This window comes from Protopterus annectens, chromosome 5.part1, assembly GCF_019279795.1.
Source record: "Protopterus annectens isolate FY-2018-M chromosome 5.part1, PAN1.0, whole genome shotgun sequence".
NCBI classification, from domain to species: Eukaryota; Metazoa; Chordata; order Ceratodontiformes; family Protopteridae; genus Protopterus; species Protopterus annectens.
The window spans coordinates 295,187,451-295,203,074 of record NC_056736.1 but is presented as its reverse complement, the minus strand read 5'-3'; the positions used below and the strand labels follow the sequence as shown (position 1 = coordinate 295,203,074).

Here is a 15,624-nt window from a genome sequence, read left to right as displayed (position 1 = left end):
TGCAACTATCTCCGTATATCCGTTTAACTCTTTGTAGTGTGCACATGTGTTAGCATCACAGTCTTCCCGCAGAACTGGGAGAACATAGTAAACCGTTACGTTTTTTTCAAGTTGTCCGTATTCACGAAAATTATGGGAAACATTAACAGCTGAAAATAAACTAATCTACGATACTCAGATACGCATAACTTAAAATATAGGAGTTCACAACGGCCTGTTGATTCTAGATTTTCCTAAGCGAGGAAAGTGAGCAACTCCCCTCGGAAAACCTGGAACTCCCGTCTCCACGACAACAACCAGACCCTTGCCCTTCCTCAGGCGGCTGGCTTTCGTTTCAGGAAGGTACCACTCCACGAGACAAACCAGGGGAGTGTAACAGACAGACTACAGCAAGGAATTCCCTCTGCCCAAGTCAACAACAGAGCTGTTTTTTGCACAGCTTTTCTGGAATATCATTTTACCCACCAGATTTCCATTTTTGCGTCATCAAATGCGAAGCGCCCTCTTTCCACGTAGATACACCCCCTCCCCTCGAGTAGTAGTTCTTTCTGTTTGCTGGTAGCTGTCACGATGGTAGATTGCAGGTAAGGAAACCTGCAGTTCTGTGGTAAATTAAAAATCGTTGTTGTTTATATGTAATCTTTGATGAGAGGGCGTGCTGGTGGGTTACATGGGGTACAAATTATTATTTACTTTAGCTGTATGCGTGTGTTGGGGTCAATCTGTTAGCTGTGTGTTTACGTAGTTCTCCGTTGCAGAGAACTTGTCACGTTTTCTTTTCCTATTTGCCATAAATGTCATTTAGTGAATATCAGGTAAGGATCTGCAAGGTATGAGGGTATCCGTTGTAAATAACCCGGGGCTTTAGAAGATGGTCAGTGTCCCACCTTGGTGCCGTTCGTCATACGTGACGGAATTGTTTTTAACTCTCAGATTATTGATTTATTTGTACTATTTTTGTCATCTTAAAGACATACGCGGCTGTGTGTCTTCAAAGAGCACTCTGTTGCTTAATGATTATGTGTATGCAGGCGTCATGGTGATACTGTTTTTTTAAACATTTTTAGCGTTTTACCGTTCATTGAAATCCAGCAGTATGAACACGGTGAATTAAATGTTGTCTCTATGTTAGTCACGTCTACATCAGCGCTGTTGAGGATGATTGTATTTCATTCCAGATGTGTAAACAACACCATTTATACTTGTGCAATTGTCCAATATTACCATTCTTGTTTCTGATGCTGGAAAAGCAGCATCTATAGAAAATCTGGATGGAACTCTGCGTGTGCCTGTGTGGTTAGGGAGACGTCAGCGGTATGTAGGGTTGTAAAGCTACTTTTTCTCGTGAAGAGTCTGAGACCCTTCTGCTGGTGTTACAGAAAACACACTGGTTGAGGGACAAAACACGGGGAATCCATCAGGAATCCCTTGTTTATAAAGAATGGCTCTTGTCATGTGAAGCAAAGTAGAGTGATTAAGATACTTATACATTTTAAGCATTGCCTGTTTATGAATGTCCAAGTTTTTTTTAATAACTTGTTTTGGGGACACATTTTATAGTGTATATACCGGATAAAGTAAGAGCACGGTTTGTTTCTTTTTGTTGTTTGAGAACGCATTGTATATTATATATGCTGGATAAAGTAGCAGGGTGGTTTGTGTTAGAAAATGCATCAGAGGCAGTATTTTTTTAGTACAGATTCACAGCAGTGGCATTTAGTGGATACAAAACTCATGTCAACTTATGGCACTGTAGTTCTGTTTTAATGGAATACACGTGTTACATTGCACAGTAGTTTTAAGTGGGTTCTTTTGAATTCAAGTCTGCATAACCAAGTTCCCAGTCTCTTATCTGTGGCTTTCCATTTAGTATCTCTTTCGTTGCAATCCTCAAAATATGACGTGTTGCTCAGTAGTGTGGGAACAGTTGCTTTGTTTGACTGCATACCTATACATCCTGTCATTGTCATGTTTTGTTTTGGAAGTTGTACCTTAGTTTGTCAAGAAGTGTAGAAAAATTACTTTTTTTTTTTTTTTTTTTGCTGAACAGTGTTACTTGTGCCAGGGTAAAGTAGATAAGCTGGTTGACTTTCATATGAGAGTCGAGACAGTTTTACTTTCGGTGGTAGAAATTGTGAATGATTTTGCCTTCTCGCCACTTGAGACAGCTGATTAGGAACAACTGTCTTGTTTATTGTAATAGGCACATGTCCATTCATTTGTATTTGCATTATTATTGCTGTTTGTAGTGAGATGCAGATGGTTAGATGCCATACCTCCTCCAAGTCTGGAGTGTTGCCCTGAATTGGTGGCTTTGCAGCTGTGGAGATTTAGGTTTGCTGTGTAGACTTCACTTCTCAAATTAGGACTGTTGGCTTTTAAATAATTTTACTTGGTCTTGAGGAAAGATTTATTAATTCTACTTGTCCACACAGTGCAGTGGGTAAATATTGCTAAGTGATTGTAAATGTAAATTGCTAGTACCATCATTTTACACTCATTAACACTTCACCTTTAATTACCTGCTTCATTCTTACATTTCCAGAGTCAAGCCACATAGTTAAGCTCTGTGCTAAGTGTCTACATCATATCATAGCTATATTGTTCTGAAGTCATGACTGTTTATTTTTTATGCTTGTTGCATCATAGAAACCATTGCTATTTTGCTATCATTTTGTAGATTGTTTTCAGTCTTTGCTTTTTATCAGGTGTGTGTCAGCTCACTTTGTTAGTTGACTTCCTCAGTTTGTCTAATCTGACATTTCTGGTGTTTGTCTTTTGAACTGTGTAAGAAGATATGCATAGTCTTCATAAATGAATATGTGCCCAAGAGTATGTCTGAGTAACAATAAAAGAAATAAATATCTGTACAACTTTGGATAATTTACTGAGGAATGCAGCAATCCTGAGTTTATCCACACAGCCTTGAAATGTTTGCCTGTTTTTGACTTTTTTTTGGGGGGGGGGGGGCGTGGTAAAGTTGTCAACATAATCTCTGTTGTCTGCTGTTGTCAACATAATCTCTGTTGTCTGCTGTTGCCTTTGGAAGACCTAGTCATGCTTTCTTTTTTGCTTTCCTGCCCTAATCTGCTTGTTATGTCAGTATATCACTCTTTTTATGTACACAGTGTGTATTTGTGTGTGTTCATAGATTAGTACTAAGCTAACTGCCCTTGTGAGCCATTTTAAGCCTAGCCAGGTATCCCTTGTGAGACTCAAACCCTGCACCTTGTGTTTGTAAGGCAAACACCTTAACCATTAGGCCACCCCACATGTGTGTGTGTGTGTGTGTGTGTGTGTGTGTGTATACATTTATTTATGTATACTGACTTTCTAATGCTTATTGAGACACAGTTTGGTTGTTCCACAGACTGAAATGTTACCTTTGTTTAAGATGAAGGCAAGCATAAAACTTAAGTGGCTTAGTTCAGTTTATGTATACTGACTTTCTAATGCTTATTGAGACACAGTTTGGTTGTTCCACAGACTGAAATGTTACCTTTGTTTAAGATGAAGGCAAGCATAAAACTTAAGTGGCTTAGTTCAGCTTTAAACAAAACAAATGGAACAGCTTGAATTACAGAAACGGTTCGTATAGCAGTTAATAGTCATGTCTACTTTTTTGCACATTTTTAAAAACTGCAGACAGGTAGCTCAGTCTTTTCATGTAGGCTTTAAACAACAGTTGAAAGGACATGTCTGGCTTTGCAGGGCTTATGTATCACAGTCCAAACCAGGAAAATAGTCTTGCTTACAGGGCTGAATGCCACTGTCTAGTTATGATTTCCTAACTTCAGGCCCTGCTGTTCATAAACACAGTGCACAGATTTGTACCAGCTTCGTGCACACTGTGTTCAGTATGCTGCCAGGGACTGCGTCCGGAGCAGTACAGCAGCTTTCCCATTTTACTGAATGGCATGCAGGATGGTCTAGTACCCTGATTCATACTAGATGTTTCTGTGCTCAAGCTGACAGGCGATACTGTGTAGCATGGCTGCTCTGCATAGCATAGAGATGTAAGGTCGTTGGGTACATTACAGTCAGTTTTATCACGTACATGTATATGACATTTAAGAAGGCATACTGTACAGTAGGTAGCTGCCTTACACTGCCAAGCTGCGGACCACCACCATGCCAGAGATTTGTAAAGAAACAGAGTCATTAGAACAGATCAAGGGTCATTACTATATCACTGAATGGCGCACTGTTACAGTCATCCCTCTGCACAAAGGAGGAGCTACTACAGACCCTGGGAACTATCGCCCCATTAACCTGACAAGCCTGATATGCAAAGCTGTGGAACGCATCATCATGGACCTAATAAACAAGGATATAGGGAATCTCCAAACTTTGGATACCACACAGTTTGGTATTGTAAAGGGTAGATCATGCCTGCTCAACTTGGTCGACTTCTTTGAATCAGTCACCAGAGCTGTGGATGAAGGCAAGTTGGTTCATACAGCCTACCTTGATCTGGCAAAGGCTTTTGATACCATTCCCCACTGAGAAATCATAGAAAAACTCACTAAGCTAGGTAGAAACCCCTATAATCACTAGCTGGGTTGCAAACTGGCTCACAGATAGAACCCACAGTGTGAAAATAGCTGACTCCCAAGTCAGACTGCCGACTAGTCACGAGTGGAGTCCCACAGGGTTCAGTCCTGGGTACTCTCCTGTTTGGTATCTACTTCTCTGAAGTCCAGACCAACATGAAGAGACTTTGGCTGACAAAGTTCGCAGACAATTGCAAGTTGGGAGCTGTTATTAACTCCCCAAGTTATATTGACATCCTACAGAAAGGCCTCACCAGAACCATGACCTTAAGCTCAATGCCAAAAATGTGTTGTTACCCCCTTTGCGAAAAAAACGGTTCCCATGAATTACTGCATTGATGGTAGTCCACTGAATGTAGAAGGCATTATAAGGGATCTGGGAACACAGGTTTTCAGCAACCTCTCTTTTGATCAACACATTGCCACTGTGGTCAGAAAGTCTTTCTATGTGGCACAGCTCATTACTAAGGGTTTTGCATCTAGGAAGAAAGAGGTCATTGTCTCTCTCTACTCTTCCCTCATTAGGCTAATCATCGAGTAGAATGCCCCATTTGGCATGTACCTCAGTAGATATCTGCAACAACTGGAGAGGCTGCAAAAGTATCTCACAAAGAGGATCCTAGGCCTTAAACACTTGTCCTATATGGACAGACTCCAGACTCAAAAAACTCCAACTATTTTCTGTCTCATATCGTGTACTTAGAGGTGATCTTTGCTTGACTTACAAAGCCATGTCTGACCCAGCTCTGTTAGATATGCTACATCTAAAGAAATCCCAGTCCCTTCGCACCACACGCTCCAGAGACCTCAACCTCATTACAACAATCAACAGTACGTACTACAGGGACAGGTTCATAACCCAGAGACTGCCCATGCTATGGAATAGACTTCACATACGTGTCAAGCAGAGCCCCTCGCTGATCCTCTTAAAGAGAAATCTTGATGAGTGGATGGGAAATAGAAATTTCACCCCAGGGATAACTCCAGTGGCTCTGCTCGATAGAGACACTGGGAACTAAGGTCGGGTGGCACGATGCCAGGGTAATCCTGTGGCTAGGCTTGTAAAGGCCCTAAGGCCATTAGCCTAGTACAGACCTATGAATCTATGGTAATGTGGTGAGTGGTGCTGTGCAAGTTTCCATTGATGGGAATGTGCTAGAGTCTATGTTTGTGACCAGGATATGATAGGGTGTGGTAGCAGGTTTGATAGCATCATGGAGAATTCTGCTTCTGGTCGGGATTTTCGTACCATGCAACAGAATTGGTGTTGTATTTAGTTTGTTTTGTTTTATTGTGCTAGATGGTTGCTCAGATTCTAAAATAGGAAGGAGGTCTCTCTGCATTTCTGAGAACAACACCTCTGGTAAGGATATGGTTACTGTTGTGCAGAATCCCAAGCGAGGATCAGCCAGTAATCCAGCGGAACTGGCTCTTTGATTTGCATACCATTGGAAGGGGGGTGATTTGAATAAGCACTCTGTGAGTGAAGTACTGTGTCTGCACAGTGGGCCAGGCATACATGGTCTTGTCCTGCTGCTTACTAAGCTTTCTGAATTGCTATGACTTGATACACTGAGTAGCAGCCCTGCTATTTCCTTGTCTGTCTCTTATTCCCACTTTTTTACTTCACCTATTCCATTTTCTGGCTTCATATTAACATCTCTTTCTCTCCTTACAGTCCCTTAAACACATTCAAAGGTCCAGCAAAAAAAAAAAAACCTGAAGCAACTGCCTGCATGCAAGAACACGGAGAGCAGAACCCCATACAAACCAATAAAAACTACTGCAAGTCCTACTTTTATCAACAGACTATGAGCAGTGTAGGTCTATTATAATCCTCTCTCTGTGATACTCCTACTTATTCTTCTGCTGTGCAGTCTACTGGACTCCCCTTTTCCTCCCATTTATTTTAACAAATATATACATTTTTCCAAAACATTGCAATTATTTTATATTCTTATATTTATTTTTAATTTTTATATGTTATTCTCCCAGTTGTTGTAAAAAATATATACAGTTTCCCAAAGCTTTATATTTATTTTATATTCTACTTTCATGATGCTCTACTAAATCTACTTTTGAGTTCACATAGATAAACAGATGCCATTAGGTAGTGACCTGGGCTAGCTGGTTGACTGTTTTTCTCCTCTCACAGCTTTTTCGAAGTCCTAGTTCATAACCCCCCCCCCCCCAATTTTTCTTGTTCTCCTAACATAATTCTGTTGTAAGTTTCCTAGCCCTGTCAAGCCTGTTTTCTCACAGCTTTCTCCAAGCCCTTCTTTCATTCTCATAACATAAGTTCCCCAGCTTCCTAGCCTTGTCAAAATTGTCTATTCCCTCCCTCCTTCTGCCTCTTGTGAGTTTACTTATTCCTCCCCTGAGCTGCAGCTCGATCTTTAAATACTTAAACCATCTGCTCCCCCTCCAGATTTCCTATCTTACCAATGTTTTTCTTTCCAGATAGCAACTCCGCAGTTGGTTTCAACCCACTCTGTTCGCCCACGCTGCTCTCAGGCTCACTCTGCTCCCCTGCCCTACCCCCATTCTCACCTACCCCCATCAGTTACATTTATATTTACTCTAGCTCCTCCCTCTACCCCACCACCCAGTTATCCCACTCCAATTCCCCTCTCATTACACCACTAGCCACATTCTTCACCTCCCCTCACATTACACCATTAGCCGTACCTCCAACCAAACCCACACATTCCTCACATCTTAACTCGCCTCATCATTACCCCATCAATACAATCTCTTCACCACCACATCTCGCTGTTGCACACTAATTCTCACTCCTTTAGACGCCCACATCCCATACTACAGTGTCCATCTCTATTATCACTACTCTGCTTAGCTTATCACTCTTTCAATATCTTACTACATCTAATCTCGCTACATTATTCTTCTACCTGTTCCTCCCGCTGCCCATTATCCTTTCTCCCCATACAGTCTGAACACACCACTTCCTTCTCATAAATTTCAGCCAGCCTTTACAACACAAGCATGTTATTGTGTACCAGAGTAAAAATCTTCCCCCACCATCACCACAACAATATTTTCTCTCTAAATTATCCAGTCAAAGTAAAACGGAAACTAGAATACACTACTTTCCCATATCCTTTAACAAACCTATCACTATATCGAGACATCCCAACCAGGGTCCCATCTCCTCTACAACCCCCCAACTCCTGTAAAGCAATAAACTTCACTAAAATTAACCTACAAAGTATCAGAAATAAAATACCTGACTTCCATGCATGGATAGCCCACAACAAACCCGGTATTATTGCCACAACTGAAACATGGCTAAAACCCTATATTAAGGGCACAGAATTCCTTCCCCCAGATTTCGCCTGCCTTAGGGCCAACAGACCCCCACAAAAAGGTGGAGGTGGGTCAACAGACCCCGAAAAAATATGGAGGTATCTCTCTAATATTCCTCATATCCTTCACTATTGTCCCATATACAAATCCTGTCCCGCAGTTCTCCACAGCCGAACTTCTAGTTTTTTTCCTTAAAATGAATAATTGCAAAAACCTCTGTGTGATCGTCATTTACATTCCCCCAGGCAATAACATCCAAATTCTTGAGGAAATCCTTGCCTGGGCATCTACTAACATAAAACTGGCTAGACGTATCCCCACACCACCCTAACTGCAATATCAATCTATATAAGTTCACCCAGCTAGTTAACACCATAATAAGGCCTAATAAAATTAATACTAATGGCTGAATCCTAGACTGGATTTTAGTGTCCGACCCAAATAAGATCACATCCTCTGGTACACTCTCCAGTAGTATAAGTGACCACTTACCGGCCTTTATACAATTTGAATGTACCACAACAGTTAATAAACATCAGTACAGGGTTACCAGAGATGAATCCCAGTTCTGTCCATCTATCTTTAACCAAATGTCGCTTAGCATCAACTGGGATGTACTAAAATGACTTCCCCTTGATGGGACAGTTGAGTTCTTCAATTCAACCTTCCTCAGCATACTAAACAGTCTCATTCCCCTTAGACAAAAGAGAGTAAAGACCAACCATGCCAGCTGGCTAACAAGATCCACTAAGGATCTCCTGAAACGCATGGACAAATCATGGAAAATCAGGCAAAAAACAAAAACCTATTTGACCTTGCCCAGTACAAACAACTACAAAACCAGGTTTAGCACCTAGTACTACAAAACAGAAAAGAACACTACCTTGCATTACAAAATTAACACAAGCAAAACCCAAAGAAATTCTGGAGCTCTCTCAACTCTTTATTAAACCCAGGCTCTAGTAAGAATCTTTTCGCAGACCCAAATAATTGCTGCAACCTTCAACTCCTATTCCATAGATACAATAGCCAGTCTAACCGCTACCTTTTCCAAGACTAGCTTGTCCACCAACTCCTATTCCATAGATACTATAGCCAATCTAACCACTACCTTTTCCAAGACTAGCTTGTCCACCACAGACCTCTCCACAGCTAACACCACTACAACCCCTATTCCCAACTTTACTCTGTCACCTATACCCACCTCGACTATTAAAAATTGCTTCTAAAACTCAAACCATGCACAAATGCCCCTTACAATATACCCGCCAAATACCTGCAAATCTCAGCCAACTCAATCACTTACCCTATCAGCATACTTTTCAACAGATCTGTCCAAGAATCCTATATGCCCATTATCTGGAAAAAAGCTTATATCCTCCCTCAACACAAGGGGGCCGCAACATAGACACCACCAACTTCCGTTGCTATACTATCACCCATCTCTAAGATTCTGGAAAAATGTATTCATTCTCAACTTCTTCACTATCTGACCCACAACCACATCCTCTCCATCTGACCCATAACCACATCCTCTCCCCCATAGGCCAGGGCATAGTATCACCACTGCCCTGATATCCTTCATGGACACTGTCAACCGAGCCCGTGACACTGGTAAAATCGTATTTTCACTATTTCTTGATCTTTCTAAAGCTTTTGATATTATATCCCACTCTCTCCTTTTAACAAAACTCTCTAACATAGGTACCTCACCTCAGACTCTAAACTGGTTCACTAATTACCTCACTAACAGGCAGCAATCAACTAAATGGAATAACTCGTACTCCCCTTTCCTAAACACCACCACTGGTGCTCCCCAAGGCTCCATTTTAGGCCCACTTCTGTGTAGCATAGTTATCAGTAATTTCCACACCTCACTCTCTCAAGGCACAGTCATCTAGTATGCAGATGACTTCACTATCATCTGCACTGCAAACAACTTCTCAGAACTATACCACCTCACCCAAAATGCCCTCGCCTTCACCGAAATTTGGATGTCTAATAATCATCTTGCCCTGAACCCCAAAAAACCAAACTAGTTATCTTTGCCCCCAAAAAGTCCATACCCCCTACAAAAAGAGAACTTCACCATTCAATCCCTAAATGGTACCACCATCGACACTGTACCTAGCACAAAACTCTTGGTTGTCATCATAGACAAAAACCTCACATTCGATCTGCAAATCCAGCCCAATGTCAGAAAGACATATCAAAAGCTTAGCACTCTCTATCGACACAAATATTAACTCAGTGCATCAGCCTGACTTTCCCTTGCATCTTCTTTTCTATTACCCTCTCTTTTATATGGTGCCCCCCCCTCCTCACCAACATTCAGTCCTCTCTAAAGTCCAAACTAGACTGCTATTACAACAAAATTACTAAGTTTGTAACTGCCTCCTACTCATCCCACCACTGCTTATTACGCAACCTAAAATGGATTGAACTCCCCAGCTATCTCACCTTTATCCAGCTAACTACAGCTCACAAACTCATTCACAATCCATTCATGTGTTCTGCTGTATCTTCTACACTTACTTTATACCATCTAACAGACCATTCTGATCCAACAACCAACTGCTCGTAAATGTAGAAAAACCCAAACTTTTGGCTGGCCAGATGCTTTACTCCTTTACCATTGCAAAACTTTGGAACTCCCTCCCCCAACACTTTTATATCCATCCGCTCAGTAACCCTCTTCAAGACATCTCTGAAACAACACCTCACCACATCTCATATAACCTAACTTCAACCATCACAACTATTCTCACCCCACTCTACTACTCTGGCATACTTCTTTCATATCCATTTGTCGTTTTACTTACTCCGCCTCTCCACTCTGTCCACTTCCCTCTTCTACTAACCCTCATTGTCCTACCATTGATCTCTCCTGTCTGCTGCTTTCTCTTACTAGATCTACCATTGAACCAGGCGAGACATTCAGGTACTCTAACAGCCTACCTTAATATCATACCATCACTTATATCTGCAACAGTATCCACAGACTTTGCTGATTCCTGCAAAAGGACTCATATAGCCTATCGGTCATCTATTACTCCTCCTAAACATGTGAAAAGTTAAGTACCTAGTCTCTAATTAATTTCTATATCTGCTTTGCACCCACTCCATGAAGTGTCCTATATAAACTTTGCTAGCTAAAAACTACTCATATGGAATGTTCTCATGTGTATACTCTGTATTGCTTGTATAATATCTTTGATGTGAAAATGATTACTTACTGTTTTTTTTCACCAATTGTATAAGCTGCCATTAATATGTACTAAATGTTTTTATTAATGTAAATTCTGTATTGTATGTGAAATGTCTTATACGTTGAGCTTTTCTCCCTGGGACTCCACTGAAAATGGGCACGTCTGGCCCAGCTGGACCATCCTGGTAAATAAATGCAAATAAATAAATATACAGTGGCTATAAAAAGTGTAGACACCCCTGTTAAAATGCCATTTTTTGTGATATAAAAAAATGAGTCAAGAAAAAAACCCTCTTCAAGTAGGACCAGGTGCACGGTAGGAACTGGTACAAGTAGACAAAAAGCGCCAGCACCAAATTCAGTGAAAAGCACCAAACAAGACTAATAAGGTAAATACACAAGTATTTTATTCACAAAGTAATATACATCCCAGACTGGTTTCAGCCAACAGGCTTTCCTCAGTGGGAATAAAAGTATTTTATTCCCATTGAGGAAAGCCTGTTGGCTGAAACCAGTCTGGGATGTATATTACTTAAAAGAAATGAGACCAGAATAAATAATTTAAAAACTTTTCCCACCTTTTAATGTGACCTATAACCTGGGCGGCTGCAGTGGTGCAGCGGTTAGTGTTGCAGCCTCACAGCAAGCGGTTCTCCGGTTCGATCCTCAGCTGGGGTGCCTTCTGTGTGGAGTCTGCATGTCCTCCCTGTGGTTGCGTGAGTTTCCTCCAGGTGTTCCAGTTTCCTCCCACATCCCAAAGACATGCTGTAGATGGATTGGATACTCTAAATTGGCCCTAGGTGTGAGTGTGTGCCTTCTGTGGAAGGCTGGGTGCCGGGCTGGCAACTTGACACAACTTGACACTGTAAAACTCCACTACCAATCATGAGCGGACATGTGATCCGCTGTGGCGACCCATAACTGGGAAAAGCCGAAAGAAGAAGAATGTGACCTATAATCTGTACATTTCAATTGAAAAACAAACAAATTTGTTAGGGGAAAAATATAAAAAATAAAAAATGTACAACAAGCTGGTTGCATAAGTGTGCACACCCTTAAACTAATACTTTGTTGAAGCACCTTTTGATTTTATTACAACATTCAGTCTTCTTGGGTACACATCTGCCATCAGTTAAAGAGACTCTTGATTAACCCCAAATAAAGTTCAGCTGTCCTAGTAGGGTTTTCCTGACATTTACTCAGTTGCCTGCTACAGCAAAAGCCATGGTTTGCAAAGAGCTTACAAAGCATCAAAGGGATGTCATCAGTCAGGAGAAGGGTACAAAAAAATTTCTGCAGCATTGGATATACCATGGAACACAGTGAAGACGGTCATCAAAAAGTGGAGAAAATATGAGACAACAGTGATGTTGCAAAGACCTGGACGTCCCTCCAAAAGTGATGAAAAGACGAGACGAAAATTGGTTAGGGAGGCTGCCAAGAGACCTACAGTAACACTGAAGTAGCTGCAAAAATTTCTGGCAAGTACTGGTTGTGTACTACATGTGATAACAATCTCCTGTATTCTCCATATGTCTGGACTGTGGGGTAGGGTTGCAAGATGGAAGCCTTTTCTTAACAGAAAAACATTCAGGCCTGGCTAAAATTTGCAAAACAATACATCAAGTCTCCAAAAAGCATGTGGGAAAGTGTGTTATGGTCTGATGAGACTAAGGTTGAACTTTCTGGCCACAATTCCAAAATGTATGTTTGGCGCAAAAACAACACTTCGCATCACCAAAAGAACACCATACTCACAGTGAAACATGGTGGTGGCAGTATTATGCTTTGGGGTTGCCTTTCTTCAGCTGGACCTGGGACTTTAGTCAAGGTGGAGGGAATTATGAACAGTACCGAATACCAGTCACTTTTGGTCCAAAACCTTCAGGTGTCTGCTAGAAAGCTGAAGATGAAGAGGAATTTCACCTTTCAGTACGACAATTACCTCAAGCATACATCCAAATCAACAAAAGAATGGCTTCACCAGAAGAAAATTAAAGTTTTGGAATGACCCAGCCAGAGCCCAGACCTAAATCCAGTAGAAAATCTGTGAGATGCCCTTTCAGTCTGACAGATTTGGAGTGCTTTTGCAAGGAGAGTGGGCAAATATTGCCAAGTCAAGATGTGCCATGCTGATAAGACTCCTACCCAAGAAGATTGAATGCTGTAATTAAATCAAAAGGTCCTTCAGCAAAGTATTAGTTTAAGGGTGTGCACACGTATGCAACCAGCTTATTGTACGTTTTTTATTTTTTATATTTTTTTCCCCTAACAGATTTGTTTGTTTTTCAATTGAATTGTACAGGTTATAGGTCACATTTTAAAGGTGGGAAAAAAACCTCGAGATTGTGGAGTCTTGAAATTAAAAAAAAAAAAAAAACACATAAAAAAATGCTTTTGCAGGGGGGCAAGCCCCCCTGCACCCCCCACACCCCCTACAACTTAAATATAGTAACTCCGAGATTGCTCTACAGTGAAGAGAACAGTAGTGGAGATCGCTGTACAGTGCACAACGGGAACATTACAGTTCTCTTCACTGTAATGCAATGTTGGACTTAGTATATTTAAGTTGTAAAGGGTGTAGGGGATGCAGGAGGGCTTGCCCCCTGCAAAACCATGTTTTTTATGTCTAATTTTTCTTTTTTTTTTTAATTTTCGAGATTCCACAATCTCGAGGTTTTGAGTTTGGTATTGTGAACTTCGGGATTGTGGAATTTCAAAATTAAAAAGTGGGCCTATATATACATATGTAATTTGTCCAGGATAAATGGTCAAGTATTATTTGGTCAGTATGGATTAATTAACATTTGGTTGGTTTAATCCCAGTGGGTCAACCGCTACATGCTGCAGGAAAGGTACTTGCCCTGTCCTCCAAAATTGTCACAATAGAGCCTGTTTGTTTGATTCAGTGTTATGTCATTTCACCCTTGGTTGTCAGAAAGGCTTAGCATGCTGCTAGTCTAACAGTTTTTGTAGTGCACTAAGCCCAAGTGATTGAAGATCACTTTTACATTACGGCTTTATGCTGGCACTGGCCATATGGTGGATAGTGGTGTCACTGCTGAAGCTAAAGCTGCATGTAGATGCAACTGTCAATGAGAGTGGCTTATGCTAATCAGTCATTGTGTTCTCTTCCAGAAACAGCACTGGAACATGAGTAGCATCTGTTGCTCTACTAAGTTTTTATTTTTTTTTTTTTGGGGGGGACTTCTTAAACCTATTCACTCCTGTGGATAGCTTTAGCGGCTGTAGAGTGAGCTACAGGTCGGTACTTCAAAGCTATGAATTTGTGTGTGTGTGTGTGTGTGTGTGTGTGTGTGTGTGTGTGTGTGTGTGTATCATCATCAACCCCATTTTTCCCATTTTCTAAATGGGTTTGGGGGGGTCATGTCAACCATCTCTCTCTCTCTCTTCACTGCCCCCCCCCCACACACACACATACATATGCATATATATGGTATTTTTAGGAATTCACCCTGGGGACATAAGTGTATCAGAGCTGTCTGTGTAAATGTTTGTGTATATGAGCTCTTGCGCTTTTGGAGGTGCTTGTATAACCATGATGCTTGAGCTGGTAGGGGGAGCACTTGCATGGTCAGGTCTGATAGGGCAACTGTATCCAATTCAAAGACACGGTAATTAAGTTGCTAATGAGGTTTCCTTAGTGCATCATTTTCATGTCTGTGAATCGGAGACTGTCACCATCATGCTAATAGCACCAGTGGCAATAAACGCTCTGAATCCTTGGGAACATTTGGAGTAGAAGTTTATATGTAGACACTAACATGCAAACGGACATGAAGTATATATTCATCCTTAATAGAACATACTTAAGGGTGTGATTTAAAAAAAAAACACTCATCTAAGAGTACAATTGATTTTATCACTACTAGACTGGCATAATCAGAAAGTACCACAAATATGCCAGCACTGTCAGACTCTAGACCTTACTTAAATATTTGCAGGTTACAGCAGCAGTGTTCAGCATATTTCCATTATGGCACCAGTACTCAGAATTGGATAACATCAAAAAAATAAGCAAAAATATTTGTGTTCTAAACACATTATTCAGCACATAAGACCGCAAACTTCTTTGTGTACTGGATGTTATTTTTTTGTTTAGGTAATGTGCTAAAGAAAAAAAAACAAATTTTAAATGTCTTCATATTAACAAATAAAGGTTAGTAACTTAAAAACAAGTTAATAGGGTGTTGTGATTAAAAAAAGTTGCGCAGCATGCCAGTCTTATGAAATTAGTAGTGTTTCGTGAGTATGAGCACTTTTATATGCTAATGATCAGATGAAGACATAAAAAGTCATTTTTCCACTTTTATTAATAAGCTGAAGTTAAGTTTATATATCAGTTTCCCATATTTTGCGCTCACTGTTTCTTGACAGAAGTTCTGTTATTAAAAAAATAAAACCTAGTAAAGTGAAATATATTGAGATCTGGTGGCAAGTACACATTCATACCCCCCCCCACACACACACACACACACACACAGAAAAGAGGCTGTTACGCCTAGTGGGACAAACCTG

General features: G+C 40.8%; 1 protein-coding gene across 19 annotated transcripts in view; it reads left to right on the top strand.

Moving 5' to 3' along the window:
* The first annotated feature begins 357 nt into the window (after positions 1-357).
* MBNL2 (muscleblind like splicing regulator 2) overlaps positions 358-15,624 on the top strand; it is a 1,807,613-nt gene continuing 1,792,346 nt past the window's right edge. For 7 of the 19 annotated variants that reach the window (XM_044072965.1, XM_044072976.1, XM_044072967.1 and 4 more), the window contains exon 1: positions 359-584. The gene's annotated coding sequence lies outside the window, so the exon portion shown is untranslated. Of the gene's footprint in view, positions 585-15,624 lie in introns of all 19 variants that reach the window. The other 12 variants (XM_044072980.1, XM_044072972.1, XM_044072968.1 and 9 more) reach the window with 5 other exon arrangements.